At 46.9% G+C, this 24,556-nt stretch overlaps 1 protein-coding gene across 2 annotated transcripts in view; it reads right to left on the minus strand.

The window, feature by feature from the left end:
* The window catches only part of SCUBE1 (signal peptide, CUB domain and EGF like domain containing 1), a 1,931,683-nt gene that overhangs the window by 1,601,173 nt on the left and 305,954 nt on the right, over nucleotides 1–24,556 (minus strand). The window lies entirely within an intron of this gene.

The following is a 24,556-nucleotide window of genomic DNA, read 5'->3' on the forward strand; positions in this document are numbered from 1 at the left end:
GGGGCATGGGGCTTCCTGGAAGGTGAAATAAAGAAGAGGAAATCAAATAGGGAAGGCAGTAATAAAGAAGATATGAGAATACAGGTGATAAAGTTGTAGAAAATATGGAGGAAGAAAGGAGAAAGTACACAAAAGCATGTAAGAAAATAAAAGATGCATCGAAAATGAAGACTGGGAGACAGGGAGATAGACAAAGAGAAATACACAAAGGAGGAGACTGAGAGAAGGAAATAGAAATGGAAGGAAAGTGAACAAGTCAGTGGAAAGTGGTAGGTGGAATGAAGCATTGGCCGCGCGGCCGGGCCGCAAAGAACACCAAAAAAAAAGTGAGGAAAAACAAGCTCTAGCATTGCACTTTGAATTCTGATGCCCAGGCATGGTGTGGGATGTGGCTGGCGATGTGCACGCGCCTGATTCACATGAACTGTATCGAATCCGCAGTTTGGGGAGACTTTTCTGAAGCCTTACTATAATCTCGTCGAACAATGCTGACGCATTGGTTCAGCGAGACCTCAAAATTAATGTGTCAGTCTGTAACAACTGGTGCTCATGTAAAGCGCTCTGATGCCTTCAGGTCTAGTTCGCGCTATATAAAACTTAACCTCCCCCACCCCCCATGTATACATTTCACACAGGATGACTTCCTTCAGGAAGTCCCGCACTGCTGCAAGCTCCTTCTCAGGCCAGGTCGGCACCTCTGAAACTCAATTCCTGCAAGAAGAAATGACAACCACTCCAAATTTTGAAACCTGGCTGTTTATAGTTCCTTGAAGCTGTGAGACAGCACGCTGCTAAAGCACAGGGGGCACGGGTTTGCACTCACAGAGGTGTAGTTTGGTCAGTAAGATCACAAATCAAGACACATGATAGCTATATAGGGAACTTGTCTGTCCTACCCTGCCTCTTTATAAATTTAAGGATTTTGGTGAAGGGAAGTTTCAGTTTGGGTGAATTTTGAAAATATGTGTAAAATGAGATTTTACTTTGGCTATCCGTTTAACTTGAATTGAAATTAATGACCAGTGTAGCCTTGTATTTATAGGCTACATTATTTGTCTTTGATATTCACTTAATTCTATGTATAACTGCAATGAAGACAACTTAACAGAGCAATTTAGATTACGCCAGGGGTCCATACACATGGGCGGGAATATTCATTAGATTACGAGTATAACAGAGATATCCCTAGTACAGAACTGTCATTACAGATAACAAAGTACTACATAAGGCATTGAAAAAAGAGGTGGAAACAACAGGCTGGAAGGTCCATGGGTGATGGAGGCTCAGTCTCTTAATCTGTGTCCTACCTACTACGTGGCAAATTTAAGACACAGTAGCAACCAAAGACCGTTACTTTATGTGGCACCATCATTTTGTAAATTAGGGTGGAGGGAGTGAATGTACTGGTGTGGTCAGAACACTGGATAGAGCACTGAAGAGCCAATGTCATACATAAAACAGAAGACAAAGCAACACTGCATGAAAAGGAAAGCAGATCTTCTACAGAAAGTAAAAAATCAGCAAAATAACAAGTGTACAAAAGTACATCGAACACACAATGTGGAACAGATTGCGATGAGAGGTGCAAAGGAACTATGAAAAAGAGGTGCTCCAAAAAAAGGAAAAGTCAAATATCATAGATGATGCCAAGCACACTGGGGGATAACACTGTTGTACAACACAGAAATGTAAGTGCAAAAAGTATATGTCCCAGTGTTTCAGGAGCTGCAAAGGAGGTGCACAAACACTATCAACGCACACTAGTCAAAGCACACTCCCAAAATACAACAGGCCTGTATAAGCTCAATTTTTTCTTTGGAGAGAGAAAAGAGAAACACAGGGAGCAGAAACACTATCTACTCACCATAAACGACAAGGAAACCCTAGTCAACGCACACTGGCAAAGTAGAATAGGCCTGTATGAGCTCCCTTTTGACTTATGGGGGTGCAGAAAACCGCAGGAAGCAGAAATACTACCTGCCCCCCATCAACACCAGCCAAACCCTAGTCAACGCACACTAAAAACCAGGAACAGGCCTGTATAAGCTCCCTTTTGACTTAGGGGTACACAAAACCACGGTGAGCAGAAATACTAGCTGCTCACAATGAACACCAGCCGAACCCTAGTAAACACACACTAAAAACCAGGATCAGGCCTGTACAAGCTCCCTTTTGACTTAGGGGTACACAAAACCACGGGGAGCAGAAATAATACCTGCTCCCCAACAACACCAGCCAAACCCTAGTCAACGCACACTAAAAACCTAGAACAGGCCTTTATAAGCACCATTTTGACTTGGGGGGTATACAAAACCACGGGGAGCAGAATTACTACCGGCTCCCCATCAACACCAGCCAAACCCTAGTCAATGTACACTGGCAAGCTAGTATCGGCCTATATAAGCCCCCTTTTGACTTGGGGGGTACACAAAACCACATGAGCAGAAATACTACCTGCTCCCCATGAACACCAGCCAAACCCTAGTCCACACACACCAAAAAACAAGAACAGGCCTGTATAAGCCCCCTTTATGACTTAGGAGGTACACAAAACCACGGTGTGTATAAATACTACCTGCTCCCCATGAACGCCAGCCAAACCCTAGTCAATGCACACTGGCAAAATAGAATAGGCCTGTATTAGCTCCCTTTATGACTTTGGGGGTACACGAAACCACGGTGAGAATAAATATTACCCGCTCCCCATGAACGCCAGCCAAACCCTAGTCCACGCACACTAAAAAACAAGAACAGGCCTGTATAAGCTCCCTTTTGACTTAGGGGGTACTCAAAACCAAGGGAAGCAGAAATAGTACCTGCTCCCAATCAACGCCAGCCAAACCCTAATCAACACACACTAAAAACCAAGAACAGGCCTGTATAAGCTCCCTTTTCACTTGATATGATATGATATGATATAAAGGCTTTTATAATGCGCTCTATTACTAAGATAGTATCCTGGGGCGGAAGGTGAGGTAGATTCAGAAGGCAAGAAGGAGTTAACAGTTAAAGAGTAATACTAAACAGATGAGTTTTCAGCCCCTTCTTAAAGGCCGTGATGGTCGGGGCAGCCCTAAGATGGAAAGGGAGAGCATTCCAGGCCATAGATGCCCTAACCAAAATGGACTGGCCACCTAGTCGGGAGTACTTAAATCTATGATTCAGAAAAGGGGGTGGTGATGAACAGAGTGTCTGAATTAAGCAGACCACTCTTACCCAGTCCAAAGATCAGGGCTTGATCCATCACCGTTTTTTAGCTCACTTCACCATCCCAGCTCAGAACCTGGCTACATGCAAATTAGTCTGACCCTGGCCCAGCGCATCATGGGAACAGGGCAGACCAAACTACCAAGCCAATTCTCATACTGGGAAGGAAACAAGCTTCCGGGACTTTTACCTAAATCTAGGCACAATCATTTGACGCTGGTTGGCCGAGCGAAGGCAGCGATTAGGAATATACAAGGCAAACCTTTTCCTCAGGTAGGCAGGACCAGTCTGTCTGATGGAGCGCGCGGAAAGAAAGAACAAGTGTTTTAAACATAATCCGGTGGGCAACCGGGAGCCAGTGGAGGCTGCGGAGGCAGGGGCGGACGCTAGATCTCCTGGGCAATTTGAACAGAAGTCTTGCAGCCGCGTTTTGGATGACCTGGAGACGTTGGATCAGATAAGCAGGTAGACCGCAGAACAAACCGTTCGCGTAGTCAAGCCTGGAAAGTATTAAAGCACGTGACACCGCCTCTTTAGCCTCTCTCGGGAGGAGAGGGAAAAACCTACGTAAGGCTTTGAGAGTGGCAAAACAAACCCCCGTAAGTTTTTTAATATGGTCTTCAAACTTAATGTCATTCCCAAACCAAACTCCAAGGTTTTTTGCTGGGCCGCCCATGGATTTGGGACATGGTAAATCACGAGGCCATAAAAGGTCACTGAATTTATCAGGAAAGGAGCCACAAAAAAGAACCTCAGACTTGTCTTCATTACACTTGAGCTAGCCAGCGGAAGACCGATGAGAGGCAGAATTGGACCGCTGACTTATCCAAATTGTCCTTTGGCCAGGTGAACAAAAGTTGGGTATCGTCGGCGTAGGCAATTATTTTGGCCCCCAGATGTTCCGCCAGATATTTCAAAGGAGTTAAATAAACATTAAAAAGCAGGGGGTTCAGAGTAGACCCCTGAGGAACTCCTGTGGTGGGTTTCTTAGGTAGAGAGGCGTGTGGAGGCATCCAGACCTGTTGCGTCCTATTGTCCAGAAATTACGTCAGCCAGTCAAGTACAGGGCCAGAGATGCCAACGTCAGCTAGTCTAGTGAGAAGTAGAGTATGGGGCACCGTATCGAAGGCAGCAGAGAGGTCTAGTAAAATCAGAAACGTTCTGCTTCCTCCATCAAGGCCCTCCCGGATAGCCTCTGACATCTCGACTAGCGCCGTTTCGGTGATGTAAGCAGCCCAAAACCCAGACTGAGCTGGATGCAATGCCTGAGATGATTCAATAAAATTGTTCAACTGTCTGAAAGCAATCTTCTCACAGACCTTTGCTAAGGCTGGCAGTAATGAGATGGGCCGGTAGTTGGAAGGCACAGCCGGATCCAGCCCAGTCTTTTATAGAAGCGGCAGCAGTTTGGCTTGCTTCCAACAGAGCGGGACAGTTGCAGAGGAAAAGGAAAGATTAACAATCTGGGTGACATCTTTGCCTACTGTTTCAGCTACCCCCCCCCCCCCCCCCCCCCCCGAGGACCCTGGCTGGGCAAGGGTCAGAGGGAGACCCCGACTTCAAGGCCCCAAGGACTGCAGAAATGTCAGACTCAGTAGATGGAGAAAAGATAGCAAACTGCTCAGCTGGCTTCGGCACAGGGAAGGGAGGGGGGAGTGCTGAGGGGGACATAAAACCGTCACAGACGACGCGCAAGTCCTCTTGGATCTTGGCAATTTTGTCTACGAAGAAAGAGGAAAGCTCTTCGCACCAATGGTCGGATGAAGGCAACAGAGGTTGAGCTGCACATGGTGATAGAAAGCTTTTAACAATTGAAAATATTTCCTTGCTATTATTATTTGCTTTTTCGATTCGCCCTGCATAGTAACTGCTCTTGGCATTTCTGATAGCAGCATAATAGTCTTTTTGCGCCGCACGCAGATCACTCTTTGCCTCGGACAGGTAGGCTTGTCTCCACACCCATTCGAGTTTCTTGCATCCCAGTTTCAATTCCCGTAGGGTGTGGGAAAACCATGGTTTAGAGGGGGTAGACCGCAACCTACGGATACAACCTTTATTGACGGAGGCAGCAGACCCATGTTCCACCCATGCGTTAAAAGTGCTAACCGCCACTTCCACCTCCGAGGTCAGTATTGGACGGGTTTGAGACAAAGATTCAGTCAGGGTGACTAAATTGATCCTCTGTGAATGGGCAAGTGGAGGGCCACTCTCAGTCTCCATAGCTGTATCCAGAGACCAGGAGAACCTGATCAACTCATGATCCGACCATGTCACGCTCTCAGGGCGGGCCATGACAATGTCGAAATTAGAGCAGACCAGGTCTAAGAGGTGGACCCCCACATTGGTTGGAGTGTCAACCCATTGTTTGAAGTGGGCCATAGAGAGGGCTTCACCTAGACGAGTGGCCTCAATAGAGTCTAAGACGTCAACATGGATGTTAAAATTCCCCAGAAGGAGATACCTTGAATATCTTAAGGCACGCCGAATTATAACCTCTTCCAGTGCCCCCACAAAGTTCCCAACATATCCCGGAGGCCGATACACCAGTGTACCTCCTAAGGTAAAGTGAGAGTTAAGCACAAGGGAGAAATGGAGCACCTCCGCATCTACCAGCTCGTCTTGGGGCTCACAGGAGAAGACCCAATGGTCCCTATAGATCACGGCGACACCACCCCCTCTACCAAGTGGACGGTCCGCCCTCGTGATTTTAAAGCCCTGTGGAATAGCTAACTCCACCACCGGGGCACACGAGTCGTTTAACCAGGTCTCAGTGATAAAAAAAGAGATTAGATTGCTTCTCCGCCAAATGTTTAAAGATATCGGCAGCGTGCTTGACCAGCGACCTGGCATTAATTAACCACGCTCTGATCAGCAAGGGGTCTGTGCTTACTCGAACATGGCAGCTCAATGTGGGATGAAAATGAAAGTTACAAACAGAGCACACCCGAGATGAACTATCAGCCACCCCCCAAGGATTTTCTTCCCCATAACTCATGACATTCAATGCAATGAGATCTTCGTGTGAATACCGTAGAGTGGTAGACTGTAGTTTCCTATGAAAACATGCAGGGGGTCTGTAAAAAAGCACGTTCGGAGCACGGAAAGGCACAGACGGGCCCTCCTTCGGCGCGCTCGCTGCGCGTCCTAAAGTGCATCGCTATTTATGACCCAAGCCCCTCCCTCAGCTGGACCGCTAACTCGGGTCCCACAGGGGTCCGGGCCTCACACAAGATGGCGCCCGACCTAGCCCTCCACAACAATCAGCACCAAGAAGCCGCGGTGGAACGGGGCACAGGAAGAGCGGGAAACAGTGCTCAGGAGAGTTAAAAATGTACAATTAATAGCATAAACACACAACACCATTTTTAAAATCAATTGTTTGTTATTTAAAAAGTAACTGCGAAATACAGCTGGGTACAAGTTAGAGCAGAGGAGAGACCCTCACAATCTGCTTGCCTTCGAAAAACGAAACACCACCACCCTGAGCAATCGCCAACTAAATTACCTCCTAGCAGCGTGATTTTAAAAACAAAGTGTGCAGGGAAAGGTTAAAACATACAATAGCACTAGCGGCTAGCAGCACTATATAATAGATAAGGCATAGCAAAGGAGGTGGCAACAAGGGGCAGGAAGGTCCAGGAGTGGTGGAGGCTGGGTTTCTTAATCCGTGTCCTACCTACTGTGTTGCAAGCATAAGACACAGTGATGACCAGAGCCCCTTACTTTGTCTCCCCCCCATTACATTGTCAATTAGGGTGGAGGGAGGGAATGGAAAGGAGTAAAATACATGTCTACAAATGTACTGGTATGTTCAGGACACTGGATCAATCACTGAAGAACCAAGGTCAGATATAAAAGTAGATACACAAAAGAGGATACACAAAAGAAGTCTGCCCAAATAGGACGGCGGATCTTGTACACAAACTGGTAAGTCAGCAAAAGAACAACAAGGCTAAAAACACTGGAACGGACGCTACGCTGTGGAACTGATTGCGATGAGAGGTTGAAAGAAACTGTAAAAAAAGTGGAGTTCAAATAAAAACAAGCATTGGAAATGCAATAGGTCTCGGATTTATTTGAGTTGGAGCTAATGGCATTGTAAATGGCAATGTCTTTTAGCCATGTGTTATGGAGTGTATGCATGTGGTGTGTAGTGGAATTATGTGGATTGGATTGGAATTGTAGCAACTGTGGCATGCTGCGTTTCAGATGAATATGTTTAAAAGTAAAGTGCACCATACTGCGATTGCTACAATTATTAATTGTGGATGCGTTAACAATTCATGTGTGCACTGATGGCTGGTGGTGTGTGTGCCTGTAGAAATTGTGCACTCATGGGTGGTGGTGTGTGTGCCTGGTGGAAGCGTGCACCGCCGGCTGGAGGTGTGTGTGCCTGGTGGAAGCGTGCACTGACGGCTGGTGGTGTGTGTGTGTGTGTGGTGGTGAGTGTGTGGTGCTGTGAGTGTGGTGGTGTGTGGTGGTGAGAGTGTGGTGTGGCGGTGTGTGTGTGTGTGGTATTTTGACTTAGGGGGTACTCAAAAACCAAGGGAAGCAGAAATAGTACTCGCTCCCCATCAACAGCAGCCAAACCCTAGTCAACGCACACTGGCAAACTAGAAAAGGCCTGTATAAGCTCCCTTTATGACTTAGGGGGTACATAAAACCACAGTGAGCATAAATACTACCCGCTCCCCATGAACGCCAGCCAAACCCTAGCCCACACACACTAAAAAACAATAACAGGCCTGCATAAGCTCCCTTTATGACTTAGGGGGTACACAAAACCACGGTGAGCATAAAAACTACCTGCTCCTCATTAACGCGAGCCAAACCCTAGTCAACACCAGCCAAACCCTACTCCATTCACACTGGCAAACAAGAACAGGCCTGTATAAGCTCCCTTTATGACTTAGGGGGTACACAAAACCACTGTGAGCATAAAAACTACCTGCTCCCCATTAACGCCAGCCAAACCCCAGTCAACGCACACTGGCAAACAAGAACAGGCCTGTATAAGCTCCCTTTATGACTTAGGGGGTACACAAAACCATTTTGAGCATAAAAACGACTTGCTCCCCATTAACGCCAGCCAAACCCTAGTCAACGCACACTGGCAAAATAGAATAGGCCTGTATAAGCTCCCTTTATGACTTAGGGGGTACACAAAACCACGGTGAGCATAAAAACTACCTGCTCCCCATTAACGCCAGCCAAACCCTAGTCAACGCACACTGGCAAAATAGAATAGGCCTCTATAAGCTCCCTTTATGACTTAGGGGCTACACAAAACCACGGTGAGCATAAATACTACCCGCTCCCCATCAACACCAACCAAACCCTACTCCACGCACACTGGCAAACAAGAACAGGCCTGTATAAGCTCCCTTTATGACTTAGGGGGGTACACAAAACCACAGTGAGCATAAAAACGACCTGCTCCCCATTAACGCCAGCCAAACCCTAGTCAACGCACACTGCCAAAAAACCAAGGACAGGCCTGTATAAGCTCCCTTTTCACTTAAGGGGTACAGAAAACCACAGTGAGCAGAAATAATACCTGCTCACCATCACAGCTAGCCAAACAGTAGTCAACGCACACTAAAAACCTAAAACAGGCTTATATAAGCTCTCCTTTTGACTTAGGGGGTACTCAAAACCAAGGGAAGCAGAAATAGTACCTGCTCCCCATCAACGCCAGCCAAACCATAGTCAACGCACACCTGAAAACTACAACACGCCTATATAGCCTCCCTTTTGACAAAAAATTAAATATCCTAAAAATTATATATTATATCTATATGTATATTATATAAATATGTATAACATTTATTATATATTGCATGATATAATATATATATATATATATATATATATATATATATATATATATATATATATATTCACTGAAAAAACCATGGGTTTCACACCAGTTATAGTTAGCTGGAAGTTTTACTCGCATAAAACGATTGAAATTCCCACGTTATAGTTAGTTGGACTCACTATAACTTGCGCGTGCAATGCACTGCTGATGACGTCCCATATTACATCACTCATGACATGGCCAGTGACATCACTCATGACATCACTGATGACAGCATCCTTGTGACAGAGTGACAGACCTCCTTTCACCACCACCACCACCACCACCACCAAGAGGACCACCACAACAGTACATTGGTGGTCAAGAAGAGGAGGAGGAGGAAGAGGAAGAGGAGGAGGGGAGATGATGGCTGCCTGAACAGAATACCCCATACCAGCCCAAACCACACATTGTATGAGAGTTTTTTTCAATCCCAGAGGGAAAAAAAAAAAGTAAATGCGGCCAAGGTAACTTGCCTAATCTGTGGCATGGAACTCTCAAGGGGCAACCCAAACAAAAAATATTCATTTGGTAACAATACCATGATTAGGCATATGACCCGCAAGCATCCAAACAACTATTCTGCTGCAGAGTTCAGGGAACTGGCCAGTAACCTCCCCCAGTCTTCAAGGACCACCTCCAAAAGAAAGCAACCCACTCCATCGGGACCAGAAACAACGGAGACGATGCCTTGTATTCAACAACGATTTGAAGATTTTAGAATTACATGCATTCATTGTGGCAAGCTGATCTCCTATGGGGAAAAGAGCGTAAAGCTCATTGTCCTTGCTGGTAACAATCACAATTGCCCCAAAAAACCCAAATTTTTTCAGTTTTTTGTTTTTTGCTCCAGTTGAGCCATTTTCAATTTCCTGTTTTTTGTTTCTCCCCATAAAAATAACAAAAAAAATAAAAAATAGTTCATGAAAGCCAAAAAAAGTACAAAATGTTCATAAAACACAAAAAAATATAAAACAACAAAAAGAAGAAAAAAAACAGTTCTTTTTAGAACTACCTCCAATTTATAAATAAAGGCTACATTTTTTTAAAAATCTGTCATTCTTCTTTCCCCATGGGCCGCTCCCCGGTCCGCTCCCTGGGGCGCGTACCGGGCGCTCCTCCCACGCAAATCAAAAAAAAAAACAAAAAAAAATTTGCCCCGGGGGCCATTTTATAACCCCCACATCAAACAAGGGGGTCAGGGGGGGTCTACTCTGCCCCCTTATGGTGTTTTCCCCCTTTGTTATGGCCACCTCTTGTGTCTCGATCCTACCGAGACACAAGATGGAGGCCGCTCCGGACTGTTTGGAATGTTTACAGACACCCGAGAGCCAATCAGTTTTCCGTGCGCACCTCGCGTGTCGCGCCTGCTGTGCTCCCCGGTGCGCGTACCGGGGCGCGGCCATAGATATATATATTTTTTGGAACATAAATGACTCAAAATCCACTGAAGCACATATCTTGAGACATAGCATAGGCACATAGGGCTACCAGTCCCTACAATTTTGCCAAGTTTGGTGGAAATCCATTCAGCCGTTCGGGCTAAAAGTGAGTTCGACCGCCCTATGGAAATTAACATGGGGAAAACACGTTTTCGGACCCCCCTTTTATCTCGGCCCCCACTTCACGAATCCTCCCAAACTTTCAGGGAAGGACCGGAGCTCGATGAGGCAAATTTGAGGACATTTTCAGGCAGATTCGTCAACCGACGCCAAAGTTATTCACAATAGAATTTTGAGATTTTGCATTGAAAAAAATCCTAACTATGACTAGGTAATATATATATATATATATATATATATATATATATATATATATATATATATATATATATATATATATATATAATTATATATATATATATATAATTATAAATTATATATTATAAAATTAATTTTGAAAGAAACATGTTTGACAACCTTTAAATACTTAAATACAACAATTAGGAAAATATGTAAAAAATAACTTCCTTTCCAACATGCATATGCCATGTTTCCAAAATAAATTCCTTTAATTCCTGGCGTAATTCAAGTTTTTGAAAATAATTGCGGGAGCGTGTAAGCACTGCGACCGTCTCCCACATGCTACAACCAACTGTGAACATTTTAAAATATACATTATAAAATAAATCTTGAAATAAACATGTTTGACAACCTTTAAATAATTAAAAACAAACATTAGGATAATATGTGAAAAATAACTTCCTTTACAACATGCATATGCCATGTTAACAAAATTAATTGCAAGGAATTGCTGCCGTAATTCAACTTTTTGAAAGTAATTGCGGGAGGGTGTAAGCACTGCGACCGTCTCTCACAAGCTACAACGAACTGTGAACATCTCCTCCCCCGTTACGTAGGGGGTACAAAGCTTGATGGGGGAACGACGGCCGATAGGCTGATTCTGAGGAAATTGGCACCCCGTGACGTAGGGGGTACAGTGCTCGATGAGGGTACAGCCCTCGTTAGAACACCGGTGGAGTTCAAGACCGCTGCCTAGTCAGCTGTGGCTGAGGTTGCATAGTTTATTCTTGTGTATTGCCTCAATAAATATCTTTGTCATCACCACATCGCCTCTCTCCTCTTTGAAGCAATATCACACAAGCCTCCCTACCAGGCCCACCCAACAAGATAACCAGCAATTTCATATTAAGTGTAAAACTCAATAATGCATTGATCTCGACCGTAGTCGTTCCCCGCAGTCGCCCCTCCCAGCCTCCCCATCCAGCACCTCGACACATTTGCTCAACTAGCATTCAAGCCCAGAACTTCTTTGCATTTACTGCCTCTCAGGCCAATCCCTCACGCGCATCACAATGCCCCACGCGCATCACAATACCCCACGCGCATCACAATCCCCCAATGAGCGTATGAGAAGCAACCATCAGTTCAGCGATATCAGCCATTTGCCTCTCAGTCATCATCGTCCACTGAGGCTTCATCCAGCAAAGTCTCTGGGACAACATCTGCTATCAGGCTCAGCGTCTGCGGCAGGGTCTCCAGATCAAGCGTCTTGGATGTAGCAGTTGACACCAGGCACCGCACGTCCATCGTCCCCAGTGTAGGGGAGCAAGACGTGGCCTGAACAACTTAGGGCCACGGGCTAACGGGGTACACACACGTACACACAATAAGGGAGACCACACACTGTCTCTGGTGATATGGACCGGAAGCCACGAGCGGCGACCGTCCGTTTATTTAAAGCTTTCTGGACACGCCTGGCCAGAAGGTGCTACATTGTTTGGAGGGGTTTCCGGGTCTCAGCCGAGACCCGCGAAACACTAGAACGCCACATCCCTTCCCAACTTGGTATTTTGTTTTCTTCTGAAACAATAATAAACAGTCAACATGCAAAATCGGCCAACCTTGAATTTGGCCTGGGGTTCGGTCGGAGGTTGTGACAGCTTCTTCCTCGGGTTGTCGGGAGTTCAGGTTCTGGCCTTATTGGAGACACTGGTGTGCAGACAGCCTCCTCTGTGCGGGTGGTGTTCTCTGAGGGTTCAGCAGCGTCGATGTTCTGCCTTTCGCCACTTGGGGAATTTTCAGACACAGAAGGGATGCGCTTAAACCATGACACGTTCCGAGTGATTTCTTCCCCATCTTTTTGTGCTGTTACGGCTGTGCCCTTAGTCGCCTTGATTACACACGGCTCTGTCTCATAGGGTGTCCGGAACTTCCCTCCCGGTCGTCGTGCTCTTACCAGCACTGGGTCCCCCGGGATTAGTTCCTTGTCTTGTGCCCTCCTCCTCTGGCTTGCTCGTTCATTGCTTTTCCTCCTTCACATACGGTGCAGGCATCCAGTTTTCTGCCATGGGTAGCCGATCTCGCCGGGGTCCAGCGAACATTAACGACCACGGAGATCTCTGGGTGGTGCTGTGGGGGGTACTTCGGTATTCCCTCAGAAACGGTTGAAGAGCCATCTCTGGGTCCTTTCCTTCCACCATAGCTATTCTCAGAGTCTTGTTGACAGTCCTCATAAATCGCTCTGCTTCTACATTGGCCTGGGGCCAATGAGGAGTGACTCGATGATGTTTCACCCCCAGGCTTCGCAGGAAATCTTTAAAGTCATTACCTTGAAACGGTGGCCCATTGTCTGTTTTGATCCGCTGGGGAATGCCAAACATCGCAAATGTTTTACTAAGCAGGGGCTGTATATTTGCGAAGCTGGTGGATGCTGCTAACTCCACCACAGGGTACTTGGTGTAACTATCTACCATCACCGCCGTCACTCTTCCGTCAGGAAAACTACCAAAGTCCAGACTGATCCAGCTCCACGGTGATGGGGAGGGTTCTTCCGTGATAATGGATGCTGGTGTGTCTGGTGCACTGGTTAACTGGCAAGCTCGGCAGTTCCTTACCACACTGTCAACTTTCTCGTCCATCTGAGGAAACCACACTTGTTCCCTCATTCTTGCATTCATTTTTCTCATTCCTTGGTGCCCCTCATGGGCTAGCAGGGTCGCTTGATCTTGGAGAGGAGTCGGGATCACTACACGTGACCCTCTCAGTATGAGTCCATTGCTTGCTTTGCTTAGCTCATTGTGCACTCTCCAAAACTGAGACAGGCGAGTGCGGTCTGGTTCACTTCGAGTGGATGAGTATGTCATCACTGACATTTAGTACTCCGTTCAATCCAGACAAGATCTCTTTAATCGAATTTTGAAAGATTTCTGCGGCAGAGGTGATGCCGAAATTGAGCCTTTTATACCTCCTCAATCCTAAGTGCGTCAAAAACTTCGTAATGTAACGACTCTCTTCTGCTAGCTTGAGCTGGTGATATCCTGCATTGAGGTCTAACTTGGAGAACCACTGTGCTCCGTTCAGGTCCGTCAAGATGTCATCGACTGTGGGCGTAAGATGCCTCTCCCTCTTGATTGCCTTGTTCGGCATCCGCATATCAATGCATATCCGGATCTTGCCGGGCTGTCGGGGTTTCTCTGCAATCACCATCGGAGATACCCATGGCGTCGGTCCAGTCACTTTCTCTATTACACCCTGCTCCTCTAGCTTCACCAGTTCTTGTTCCATCGCCGACCTGAGATGGAACGGGATTCTCCTATGTCTCAAAGCCACCGGTTGTATCGCTTTATCAATATGTAACTGGACTGGTGGCCTTTTGATGGTACCTAACCCTTGAAATAGCGATGGGAACATTTGAAGGATTTCCTCCATGTGTAGCGCTTTCACCGCATTTGCGAAAGCTATTAACTTGAGGTCTTCAGCAGTGTGACTCCCAATCAGCAAGTCTGCCTCCCTATCGATCACGTGAAAGGTGGTCGTCAGCTCTTAACCTTCTGCCTTCACTTGTACAGTCATTTTGCCTTTCAGGGGTAGCGGTGTTTTGCTGCCATACGTTAGAATGCGCGCTCTCGATGGCACCAGCTGTGGTCTCCGTTTAAGCGCTTTATAATGTTGACTGCCCATCACATTAACCGTGGCTCCCTTATCTAGGACTCCGGTTACTGTTGATCCGTCGATTTGAATCTGACATTTAGGTTGTTGTCTTCGTTTCCTTTTTAGTTCACTCACGAATGACACGTAGTAGCATCCTTCTTCATCATCCGTTGACGAGTCATCTATCCGCTGAGGATAGTGGGATTGCTGTCTGCTTCCTCTCGAAGAATTCGTCTCCCGGGCATCTTCCAGAGTAAGTTGCCTGACTGCTTTGTTCGGTGTTCTCTTTCCCGCCGTCTCTTGACCTCTGAGACTCCCTCTTGCACTACCTCGGCAGACACTGGCGAAGTGGTTCAGCCCGCCGCATTTGGCGCATGCCTTGCCACGTGCAGGGCAGCCATTTTGGTTGCGTTTTTCATACCCACACGCGCCACACGGCGTGCGGCGTTGTGTCCTGGTCGGCCATCTTCCTCTTCCTCCGTGGTTACTGCTTCGCAGGGCATCCACTCTTTCTGTTTTTAAGGTTACTTCAGTGCTCGCGGACGGGTTTATTGCTGCTTTCATCGCTGTGGCTCGTGCATCTGACAGCTCATGTGACCTGGCCAACATGAGTATTTCATCAAGTGTTATGCGGGGTTGTCTTAAGATCAGTGTCCTCAAATGCTTGTTTTTGCACCCTTGAATCAATTGGGCTCTTACGTTTGATCATCGTCCGGGCATGTGCTTATTAGCTCTCTCAACCTTGCGTGAAAAGCGTCCATTGTTTGTCCCTCCCTTTGTCTAGACTGCCTAAATTTGAACCATTCATAGTGGGGGTTCAACTGTGGATCAAAATGAGCATTCAGCGCTTGCACCGCCGCATCATAGTCTGTTGCTAACCCTGTATTTGGCAGGTGTATAAATAGTTTATAGAGCTCATCTCCTCCGAAATGTAACAACAGGGACCTTTTTACCTCATTGTCTTTTTCCCGTGTCGCCGGAAGTAATTGTTTAGGCGGCTCAGCCATACTGTCCATCTTGGCGCTGCTGTGCTTGGGTCAATCAGCGCGCTGAACGGAGGGATTAGGTTAATCTGGAAATGCGGCGACTGCTGAATCATTGGTCCCACTACCTGTTGTCCCGCTGGCCCTACTACCTGTGCTGGGGTCGCGACCTGTTGGGCCCCTCCTGCGGCTGCCGCATCCTGCACCGACATCCTCGCGATGAGTGGGGGCCTACTCCAGCACCTGTGGCCTTAACTGCACGCTTGTACTCTTTCCCTCCTCTTTGTTCATATAGTATGGCTGATGTCCATATACACTCGGGGTGCCGCTCATCTCCTCCGTCTTTGTGGATAGTCTCTGAAGGAAGCTGCTCATTTGCCCACGGAGGGTCTCACTGCTGAAAGGGGCTCTAATCCCAGGTCGCGCTGCTGGTGGGAGCAGTTCCGCACTCGGCGGTAACACAGCACGCTCCCAGCGTGCGCTGGACCTAGGCAGAAAATCAAACTACTGCGGACCACACCGGGGGACTGCGAGGACCAGCAGCCTCTGGCTTCCACAGCTGGTGCCTCTTCCCCCGGCGGCCACGCCCCCTCACCACCGACTACATACCTTTCGCGACACCCGCTCCGCGGGTGCCGCTCATCTCCTCCGTCTTTGTGGATAGTCTCTGAAGGAAGCTGCTCATTTGCCCACGGAGGGTCTCACTGCTGAAAGGGGCTCTAATCCCAGGTCGCGCTGCTGGTGGGAGCAGTTCCGCACTCGGCGGTAACACAGCACGCTCCCAGCGTGCGCTGGACCTAGGCAGAAAATCAAACTACTGCGGACCACACCGGGGGACTGCGAGGACCAGCAGCCTCTGGCTTCCACAGCTGGTGCCTCTTCCCCCGGCGGCCACGCCCCCTCACCACCGACTACATACCTTTCGCGACACCCGCTCCGCGGGTGCCGCTCATCTCCTCCGTCTTTGTGGATAGTCTCTGAAGGAAGCTGCTCATTTGCCCACGGAGGGTCTCACTGCTGAAAGGGGCTCTAATCCCAGGTCGCGCTGCTGGTGGGAGCAGTTCCGCACTCGGCGGTAACACAGCACGCTCCCAGCATGCGCTGGACCTAGGCAGAAAATCAAACTACTGCGGACCACACCGGGGGACTGCGAGGACCAGCAGCCTCTGGCTTCCACAGCTGGTGCCTCTTCCCCCGGCGGCCACGCCCCCTCATCACAGCACAACATAAAAACTAGCTCAGTCCCTCCCGCAGCGCGGGACGCAGCGCGGGGCGAAGCCCGGGCCAAGGGCGGGCCCGTTCTAGCCCGTTACAGCCTGGTAAGACTGGACTGGGCCACCTTATTAACAACTTCCTAGAGTGCCCCAAAAAGTAATATCTGCTACCTATGTCATTTGTATCTTGACGTTTGTCTGTTGGTCTGCTGTCATTATATCTGCTGTGTAATTCATCACTGTGCATTTTATCAACATGTCCCCTAGAATAACACACAACAGCAAAGCCGCACATGTTGCGCAGATTGTAGGTCCAATAGACCAATTCATTGCAAAGGCTAATGACGCCATTAACCAGGGTGTTCTTTTGTTAGAGAGAAGGGTCTCTCAAGATTTAGCAGCAGCAAGGCGTTCGTCACTAGGCCTATTGGCTGCTGCTGTAACCCCGCAACGTCTCCCACTGCCTGATTTACATCATGAGACCCCGTCAGTCCCAGGAATAGTGGATCTATCAGTATTGATAGACCTGTCTATCACGCAAGTATCCCAACTCCCTTCACCCCATCCCTCCCGTTCGATTGAGAGAACTCCTATCCTTTTTTCCAACACGGAGGAGATCCCTCAATCCCCCACGGAAAGGGGACAGCGTGAAGGTGCCATACCGAAAAAGAGACAGGATAAAAAAGATCTCAAAAATCCTATATTAATTACTAATGGTTCACAACAGCCCTCTTCGTTTCAACTGAACGATGATTCTCCTACATTAGCTCAACCCCTAATCCAACCTGAAATCTGTCAACAGTCTACCACCTTAATAACGTCGGAAATTATTAATCCTCCTTCCGACCATCCTATTACTGCTTCAAGCGGTAATATAGGTAATGGGCGGGTTCTCCTGGAGCAAGATCCCCATATCCTAGCTTCACTCGAGGCAATAATTAAAAGTCATCTTAAACCTGTTAAATTGGCATTATCTAAGATTGAAAAGCTACTAGCAACCTTATCATCTGAAATAAAACCAAAGAAATCCACGTCTTCTGCCCCTGCTGTCCTCGTACCCCAACAGCCCAAATCAAACTTGACGAACTCAGGGGCCCCTCTACCCCAACAAACTCGACAAATTCCTAAAGCGGTAACTACCACAGCGGTAGCTCATCACTCTTCTACCCACACTCCTGCCCATAAAATTGCAAGTAAATCACAGCAAACACCTGCTAATCATGCTGTAAATAAAAAAGCTATCATTCCCTCTCAGCCTGGGCCGCCAGCTCAAACGACAAACCATCCTACCGTGTCAACTACACGCCACCCAGCTAATCCACCAGCCACTAAGAACGCGGCTTATAATACAAGACACAATTCATTCCGCCCTGTTCACCTTCCTCCAGAAGCAACACCATATGTAGTCATTATGACCGGGGTTCCAGCGTTGCATATTAACTCTGAGGAACCCGGATGGTCATTAAAAAATAAGGTACTCCATTGGTTAATGATAAATAGACCATTTCCTCCATTCTCTAATAACAACATTATTTCAGTTCGTAGAGTCCCCTGGATAGGGAAGGAGCAAAAAACCATCCAAGGCGACTGCATTATAATAACTTTTGAAGATCCCCAAACTGCAGAGTACATTTGTCCAAGGGATGAGCAAACATCATCCGATGGCATAGGAACTAAAAGGCTAGCTTTCTTTTACCCTCCGGCCCATTATCCTGCATCATCTTTGGAGTGGAATTGGACTCAGGTGGGGTCTAGGCTTAGAAATTCAGATCGGTTAAACTGGCAGGGCCAAGGAGGTAGAAACCCCATGCCCCTGTCGGATTAAAGGGGCGTTCCCACGTACAATAGGTACGACTGCTTGGAGATGGTGGACTGACCACCAACAGTAACTGATCTGTCTGGTGGGAACTCCACCACCCCAGGCCCTTCCCCTCCCACACAAACTGATTCCTCTGCACTGACATTCGCACCGATTCATTTGCCAACTACAATAACGCCCTCTCTAATACAGGACACGCCAATGGATCCACTGGATATTCACATTTTTAATCACGCCAGTTGTCAGCTCCATCCTATCAACCTAAGTGACAATAATCAAGAAAGCTTGTTGCCATCTCCTAATCCTGACCTCCCAGCAATACGACGAAACCTGTCTCAAAATGGAGGGTCATCGTCTATGACTGGCCCACCATCCATGATTGGCACAACACTGATACCCACTTTGCCCATATTATTCTGGAATGTGGCTGGTTTGCGACCCAGAATGCTATCGGCATCATGGTTGGCTTTCGTCACTTCCCACGAAATAATGTGTTTTCAAGAGACCTGGACTACCGATCCACTACACATTCAAGGGTATTTAACGTTCCATTCTTCCGCTAGTCCTTCTACACATGGCAGACCCAAGGGGGGTCTTGTCGTATATATATCCAATAAGTTAGAAGTAAGGAATATTTCCCTTCTTTGCAACACTCCCTATTACCAAATTCTATTGATCATTTTTAAAAATGGTACAACATATAGTTTGATTAATTTTTATAATAATCTCCCACCGACAGAGTGCATAAGAATAGTCTCTGAAATTTCACACTGTATAGACGAACAAAGAGCAAAGTATGCATCAGCCACTTGGAATGTAATCTGGGGAGGGGATTTTAATGTACAACTGTGTTCTTGTTACAAGAATTCTGATTGTGGCCTTCTTGATGAAAATGAATGCCCTCTGTCACATTTTACGCACTCCTTAGTGGGTGATTCTCTTAATGTTATTTTAATGTCACTGGAATTGATATATGCCAATGAACTCACCGACCCTCCAGTGGAATTTAGGTCTACCTTTCACGGCAGAGGTTGTTTTAGCACCATAGATTTTATACTTTGTTCAAGTTCTTTAAAGGGTACTGTTATTAAGTTTAATACAGGAACAGAAATTTCAGGTGATCATTTTCCTACTACAATAGAGCTAAAGCTGCCTACGAGGGCGTCAAACCCTATAAAAAATAGCTTACTAACTCAAAAATCATTGTCCATGGCAAAAACTAACGGCTATTCAGTGAAATGGTCAAGGATAGACCCACTAGAAACATCTGGCTCAGTGATCTCTAAAGCTTTACCCTGGATAAACATATGTTTGAACGAGTCATCCTCCCCATCGGACATCATTTCTAGTTTTGGAGAAATCCTGAAAATTATACAGAAGGTCCTTTTACGCACCCGCAAATTAGGCTGTCGCACTGAACCAGGCTGGTTTAATACGGCATGTCGAAAAGCTTTAAATGCCCTAAAAAAGGAGCTTCACAACCCAGTAAGAGACCAAACAAAAATAGCTCTGTTAAGATCTAATTACAAGCAGGCCCAACTAAGCTGTAAGAGAGCCCATAAAAATGACCTTTGGGCTCAATTACACGAGAGTTGTACCAGTAACGACAGCTCCCTATTTTGGAAAATAGTAAAATCTCCCTTTCTAAGCGAGGGTAATTCGCATCAGCACTTGGATGTCGCCGTACCCTCAGATGAATGGGTGGCACACTTTTCCAAAATCTTTAGCGACACTCCAACGGATTGTGCTGTAACTCCCAACCCAGTGCTTGGGACCCACGATAAAGGGGTGTACCCAATTGATTTGAACTTCTCCCTCGGAGAGGTTAAAAGAGCACTATCAACCTCTAAATGTGGAAAGGCCCCTGGTCCAGATGGTGCACCACTAGATATCTTCCTTCTAAATATAGATTTATGGTCCCCATTAATAACCCAATTAATTGCTGCAGCGTTAAAAGATGGTCTACTGGACTCTTGGTCCACCTCCATACTGCTCCCAATTTTTAAAAAAGGTGAGAGAAATAACCCTGCCTGCTACAGGCCTATCTCCCTCCTGGACTCGCTGGGTAAAGTTGCGGGTCGCCTAATCCTGGATCGTCTACAGGATTGGGCGGCAGAAAAGAACATCATAACGGACCTGCAGTACGGATTCCGGGAGGGGTTGGGCACTGTTGAACAGGCTTTAAACCTTTCACTTCTAATTGGGAAGTATGTTGGAGTAAAAGGGGGCAATCTATTTATGGTCTACGTCGACCTTAGTGCGGCGTTTGATTGTGTAAGCCATGCCACGCTGTGGTCCATCTTGGACAGGCTGGGCGTTGACCCACCCCTTATCAGATTCTTGCGAGAGCTTTACTCTAACGCCTCGGCCCGCGTAGGATTTGGTACGGCTGGGGAGTTAACGCCCTCTTTTCCAGTAAACCGCGGAGTAAGGCAGGGTTGTGTCCTCGCCCCCCTCCTATTTAATTTATATACAAATGGCCTGGAAGTAGCCATGCTAGAGGGGTGCCAGGACCTACCCACTATCAACAGTCGCCCAATTCCAGCACTTCTTTACGCTGATGACTCCGTACTTCTCGCTAGGACCTTAGTACAACTCCAGAAGCAGCTTGATAAATATTGCAATTTTATGTCCTCACTTGGGCTAAAGGTCAATAAGACCAAGACCTTCGTCATGCAATCTGGGCCCAAGATAAAAAGCTCTAAACATCTTTGTATCGAGCAATCAAAACTGGAACGTGTCAGAGAATACCCCTACCTGGGCATCCTAGTAGATGACAAGCTGACTTGGAAAAGGGCGATGGTTATCAGGAGATTGCTCTACCAACGAGCAACTTCTGCCCTCGTGTCTTTTTCCAGAAAAATGGGTAAGCCATCTCCCTCAGTATTGCTTAAAATCCACCAAGCTAAATGCTTGAGCATTGCCACATACGGAGCCGGGGTATGGGGATATGCAAACACTGATGAACTGCAAAAATTCAGAATGGCTTCTTAAGGTACCTTTTGGCTCTTCCACGGAGTGCCCCTACATATGGCTGCCACATAGAACTTGGAATTGATTACCTAACAGACTACATAAAATGCCAACCAGTGCTCCTTTGGCATCGCATTTGGACAAAGCCACAGTGTCATCTTACCCGTGCACTTATCTCAGAATGCCTTGAGATGTCGGCCTGGAAAAACATCCCATGGTTGAACTATGTAGTTAAATTCCTGAAGGATCTTGACCTCTTGCAGTACACCATCGAGCCTTCATCCATCTCTGAGATGAGTAGAAAAACCTTGAAGCATCATTGTCTCACCCACTTAAGGGAACTTCGTTTATGTAATGAAATATCCAAGCAATCAAATGTAAATATTTTGATGGTTCAGATGTCTCTAGGAACTCAGCCATATTTATCGTACCATGTTTCTAACTACGAAAAATACCTATTAACTAGGTTTCGTTTTAACCTCTTTTTTAGACTAGTTACTTTTCCTAGAATCCTAAATTGGTCCCGTGACCTTGATAAATGTCCTTGCGACAAAGTCTCCTCCCAATCAACGATGCATGTAGTACTGTTTTGTCATTACTACGCAGAAATACGCAAGCGCTGGGTTTTACCATTGCTGCGTCAAATGGGGTTGAGGACCTGTCGCCTTGCTTTCTTAGCTCTGCAACATCTTGATTCACAGTATGTGGCAAAGAGCCTAGCTCTTTTCCTGAAATCATGTATAACCATTCGTAAAACGTTGGAAATGAATCCCTTTTGATTACACGGTCATCTGTATTACTGTTGTAAATATTTTAATATTGTACTTTCTTGGACAATGTAGCTCTCTACCTGTTACATTTTTTAGGTGTATTAATAGTAACTGTGATTTTATGATGCAATGCCTATATGTGATGTACTTTTTATGTTTAACAAAATGGTTAAACGAATAAAAGATTTGAACTGAACTGAACACTCTACTCTCGAAAGCGTGCTGTGTGCTTTCACTCCTTCAATTCAATTGTCTTTATTGTTTTCCCCACTGTTCCTGTCCTTTTCCTTGTTTTTTTTAAAATTGCCAATGCTTGTTTATGTGTGCTCCGCTGTCCTGGGTCCACTGCACCGCGTGTGAACTCACACCGCTCCTGTGACGAGCGGAGGCCTCTTCGCACGTTTCCAGCGCTGGGGATCACCTTCGCACCTACTGCGCATGCGCGCACCACTCGAGGCATCAGCCGGGCCTCCTTTGCCGCACAGCCTGCCGCTGGTCGCGCAGTCAACTCCCACAGGGCTCCCGAACTGCCGGTCCCTTATGCAGCTCCACTCACGCTGCTTACCGGTTCTTCTTCCAGCGGCGGCCCTTTTCTTCACCGACACCGCTGCGCTTGCTACGTGCAGACCCACGTGGACGCCGACACCGACCAGATACCGACAGCTTGCTCCTTCGTCGGGGTTCCACACACGTGTCCCTGCCCTCGTCGCCAGTGTAAGGGAGCAAGACGTGGCCTGAACAACTTAGGGCCACGGGCTAACGGGGTACACACACGCACACACAATAAGGAAGACCACACACTGTCTCTGGTGATATGGACCGGAAGCCACGAGCGGCGACCGTCCATTTATTTAAAGCCTTCTGGCCACGCCTGGCCAGAAGGTGCTACATTGTTTGGGGGTGTTTCCGGGTCTCAGCCGAGACCCGCGAAACACTAGAACGCCACACCCAGCTGCATGATTACATCCTAACGCACGGTGACCCTTCATTCCTCCTACGGGTTGAGGCCCAGTGTCTCTGTTAGACGTTCGATTCGCAGCCACGAAAGATCTTGTGGCTGCCCTGCCTAACCCTGTGCCGAGCAATCACCGGTCCAGGTCCCTCAAAACGACCCCTCACCTGCTTCTCCCACCGGACATCTGTGCCCGGGCACCTCTACAGCTCAGCTGTTGGTCAGTGTATAAGATCTATGCACCAGGAACAGCCCCACCCCCCAGTCAGCCAGATTATAGCCCGGGAGCCCGTCCTCTGCTTTCCCGAGGTGTCGACTTCACTGCCTCACCCCCGGCGTCCATGCACCGCAGGATACCATTCTTTCTCTGCAGCTTACTGCTTCCTCAGGGCACGCCCACCCCAGCGTATGATCAGGGATCCCCCCTAAGCTAGTTCCACCAAGGTTGCGTCCCAAAAAGTGTTGTCCGTGTGCTGGTGCTCTCTCACATGTCCTCAGGGCCTTGTGACGCTATGAGGCAGGCCCCTCGCCGTCCACCTGCTTGAGGCCCCCTTAACTATGTTGCAGCACAAATCAGAGTAACCTGTCACGGTGGCAAGTCCCTCCAGGGACAGCTACTGCATGGCTTCCATATTTTATTAAATAACACCCGTTTGCTAAGACTTTCATAGGCCAACATGGAAAAATTGCAGGGGTTCCAATTAGTTCAAAAAGATAAGTATTAGTTGCTTTGCCACCAAGAGAAGCTGAGAAGTTGTTAACCCTCTCCTATAGTGCAGGGGGTAAAGATCTTCAGATGATCTGCTGAATAGCATTGCCGCATATATACTGCCGCCGTGATCCCTTCTACGCTATTTCTGATCTGGTATTAATTATAATTACTATTACTATCAGTTTATATGTTTTCACTTCCGTTATTTTTAAATTCCCGGTACATAGATAGATGAACAAAGATATCTTCTTTAAAAACAAACGGCTATCTTCATTTCTGAAGCGCAGGCGCCCTGCGTGTTTAATAAAATACTATCAGAACAAATAACTGTTAAAAAATATTTTAAAATGTGGTGATGGCCGACACGATACAACGTTTGTTGAAAACATATATTTCACGCTTTACAACTCAATACATTTGAGAGGACAATACAGAAAATATCGTAGGCCTTTTAACAACCAATCGGTATTTTTAGTAGTGCATATCACTGTGGATGTGTTTATTTTAAACTGACAGCTTCAAAAATAAATAGAAGGCTTTCTCTCTCCTGCTCAGTCTAATGCATGCCAGGGAATGTGTGGCCATCTGACAAACAGATGTGAAATGCCTAGCAAATAGATCACTTGGCAACACCTTCAATGAATTGTAGAATATTATTATTTACAAGCGAAAT

Source organism: Lissotriton vulgaris, chromosome 1_1 (assembly GCF_964263255.1).
Source record: "Lissotriton vulgaris chromosome 1_1, aLisVul1.2, whole genome shotgun sequence".
Classification (NCBI taxonomy): Eukaryota; Metazoa; Chordata; class Amphibia; order Caudata; family Salamandridae; genus Lissotriton; species Lissotriton vulgaris.